Raw genomic sequence first — 3,542 nt, 5'->3', positions numbered from 1 at the left:
TATATACTAATAGTGTCTATTGTTTGTTGGAGTAAGTAATGACAGTAATGGATATAATAATAATACTTTATATTTAGCTATACCTGTTGTTCCAGTTATGATCTTATTGGCAGTTGATAATGGCTACTACATTACAATTACAAAAAATTCAGAATTGTGAGTGCTTAATTTATTATGACAGTTAATTATTCCCAATATAGTTGTTTCATTGGTAAAATGGTACCATTGTTAGCAGCATTCTTATTACCCATTTTCCTCATCATCATCATTAATACAATTGTGTTCATACTTGTCATTCGAACTACTCTTGAAAATACCATGAATAGAAAAAAGCGGATGAGTAATTCCTCTCTCTCTGTATCAGAAGTACTAAAGATGTTACTGTCTTTTACTGGTATTATGATCCTCTTTGGTTTAACTTGGGTATCTGCTGCCTTCACTTTCATATCTGAGCCTAGTGTATCTCATACAGTCCAGTTTATATTTGCATTTTGTAATGCATTTCAAGGATTTTTTATTTTTGTATTTTTTATTTTGCTAAACAAGGAATATATGGAAATCCTGGAAGGCATATTTTGTTCAGTACTTCCCTAGGGCTACTATTCACAGTGACTTCAAGTCTGGACACAGTACTAAGAGCAAGTCAAGAAATGAAAATAGTTATGCTATTTCAAATCATGTATCTCTTAATGATACGAACAAAGAGGAGATGAAAGATACTTCACTGTAAACCAAAAAATTTTTATAATTAATAGTAGCTAGTTACAATAGACAGTTGAGTTTAGTGTGTGCTTTTTTATTTGCCTTAGTAGCTGACAGTTCATTATTATTAATTATGATAGAGAGATGTTTAGTATGGATCTCAATCATCTCATCTTCTTTCATGAGCTCCTGGAGACATGTGTTGTCAATGTGCATGAAATTTGTGTAATTCTGGTTGTGCAAAATATAAGGTTGAGTTATTACAGCAATAATGATAATACCAGTATTGCTGATCAGTATTCTTTGTTCGTACATAATTAAAAGTAAAATCAGAAATGAAATGAAATTTTTAAAAACAATTAAGAATGTATGTGCTTAATAATCTTACTAATATTATGACAATTATTCCCAATATAGTTGCTTCATTGGCAAAATGGTACCATTATTAGCAGCGTTCTTATTACCCATTTTCCTCATCATCATCATTAATACAATTGTATTCATACTTGTCATTCGAACTACTCTTAAAAATGCCATTGATAGAAAAAAGCGGATGAGCAATTCCTCTCTCTCTGTATCAGAAGTACTAAAGATGTTACTGTCTTTTACTGGTATTATGATCCTCTTTGGTTTAACTTGGATATCTGCTACCTTCACTTTCATATCTGAGCCTAGTGTATCTCATACCGTCCAGTTTATATTTGCATTTTTCAATGCATTTCAAGGATTTTTTATTTTTATATTTTTTATTTTGCTCAATAAGGAATATAGGAAACTCTGGAAGGCTCATTTTGTTCAGTACTTCCCTAGGGCTACTATTCACAGTGACTACAAGTCTGGACCCAGTAACAAAAGCACAAAAAGTGAAGATAGTTATGTCATTTGAAATCATGCATCTCAAGATCTCAATGATATAAAGAAAGAAGAGATAAAAGATGCTTCACTATAAACTGAAACATTTTAATAGTCAGTAGCTTGATATAATAGACAGTTTAGTATTTGTTAATAAAACAATTTTCCTCATTAACTGACAATTCAATTGCATTACTGATGGGAGATGTGAGATATTGGATCTTATCATCTTACTGTCCAATAACTCATCAGTATTCATTAGCGAGTGAATGATCTCACTGGTGGGCGTGGTCTTACTCATGGAATGACTCCCACCTAATTCAATGTACACTGCATCCTATAAATGAGAATAATAAATAATAATAATAATAATAATAATAATAATAATAATAATAATAATAATAATAATAATAGACATGATGTTAATTACCTTGTCATAAACCACACCTCCTATGCCAGCCATTGGAGCATAAATGAGTCTCTCTCTCATCAAGTGATCTCTTCTTTTCTTTCTCAGGGAGAGGGTAGGGGTCAGGCAGGACTGAGAGGTCGGCCATTTTGAAATCACCACAACCTGGAGAGAGAGAGGAAGAGGAAGGGAGGGAAAGAGTGGGAGAGAGAGTGAGTGAGAAAGAGAGAGAGAGAGAGAGGGAGAGATTAGGGAAAATAGAGAAAGTAAGAGAAAAGAACAGAGAATATTATGATCATTCATGTACAATATTACTCCAATGAACATAAGCTGAGATCTTGGTACCAAATATCTCATACCTGGTATGTGAACATAGGAGCTGGATTTCATGCTAGTTCCACGCACATATCCATACAATGAGATGGTTCGGTTGCACAATGGATCCTCTTTAATTGAATCAGGAGATGTGAGATCCTCCATTCTATGAAATGAAGAAGGTAGAAAAGGAAAAAGAAAAGTGTATTCAGTATACATGTACATGTAACAATGACATTACGCATGTATAATTTTTATTCAATCATATAGTATATACACATGCAAGATGCGGCATTTTATAATAAATACCATAAATTAACCTTGCATATTCAACCTTATTTTTTATAGCTACCCATTCAACCAGCTGTTAGAGTTTTGTTTATTTACACAAAAACTACTCCTAAGAATTGGATGAGTGGTTTGTTATCGTAAATAAACAAAACCACAGGAGGAGCAACATCTGCCCATATTACTACACTCTACCCATATTATACATTGTAAATGTATGTGGTGTGGTCAGGGAAAACCCACCATAAGTCTATAGAGTTAAGGTTGGTCTTCCCCAGACCACACTGCATGTACATGTACATGTACAGTATAACCATTAACCGCACTACCTGTCAGCAATGAGGTAAGGATGCGATGACTGCCAGTCTAGTGGTTTGAACTTTGTGACTGATATAAACCGACCAAGATCATGCAACTCATTCTTCATGTATTGACCATGACGAATATTGGACAGATAGAAAAGTTTCGCACCCTAAAAAAATAAAATAAAAATGTTATAATATCAATGATAAAGACTGTGTCACATTAACACTTACCAGTACATTAACTATTGCCCTAGTATCAAAATGTGTAATAAAAATTGGGTTCAGATTCAATAAAACATCATAATCATTTCAACTTTGTGTTGGTACTTTTATGATTATTGTATGCTTGTTTAATTTTTTTAATTTAAAAGCAATCAAGCTAAATACAATAATTGTCCCATATGTACCTTACCTGATATATCTCTGTCCAAAATCTTTGTTTGAGTTTCTTTTTGAGTCTCCTTAAGTTTTTATTCTTCTTCATCATGTCAAGGTGTGTCAGTACTCCCATCACACGAGGGAACCCGTGGGTCTGTAGGATATTTAAGAACTCAAACGTCTCCATCTCAAAACCAAAACTGGCATCAACAAGCAGCAATACCTAAAAAGCATTCAGACAAAAAGTTGTAGCTGCTATTATAACGAACATCAAGAATAATGTTACTTTAACT

General features: G+C 33.1%; 1 long non-coding RNA gene and 1 pseudogene across 1 annotated transcript; one reads left to right on the top strand and one right to left on the bottom strand.

Moving 5' to 3' along the window:
- Positions 1 to 140, top strand: LOC109589509 (uncharacterized). The gene is made up of 2 exons (XR_002188740.1): positions 1 to 31; positions 78 to 140. It is a non-coding gene; the product is annotated as an uncharacterized LOC109589509 (long non-coding RNA).
- A 1,443-nt stretch (positions 141 to 1,583) lies between these two features.
- On the bottom strand, positions 1,584 to 3,472 carry LOC100636636 (ribosome biogenesis protein BMS1 homolog; annotated as a pseudogene).
- Positions 3,473 to 3,542: the final 70 nt, after the last annotated feature.

This window comes from Amphimedon queenslandica, unplaced genomic scaffold (genome assembly GCF_000090795.2).
Source record: "Amphimedon queenslandica unplaced genomic scaffold, v1.1 AMPQUscaffold_11238, whole genome shotgun sequence".
NCBI classification, from domain to species: Eukaryota; Metazoa; Porifera; class Demospongiae; order Haplosclerida; family Niphatidae; genus Amphimedon; species Amphimedon queenslandica.
The sequence above is the reverse complement of the archived record's forward strand: the minus strand, read 5'-3'. Positions and strand labels throughout refer to the sequence as shown.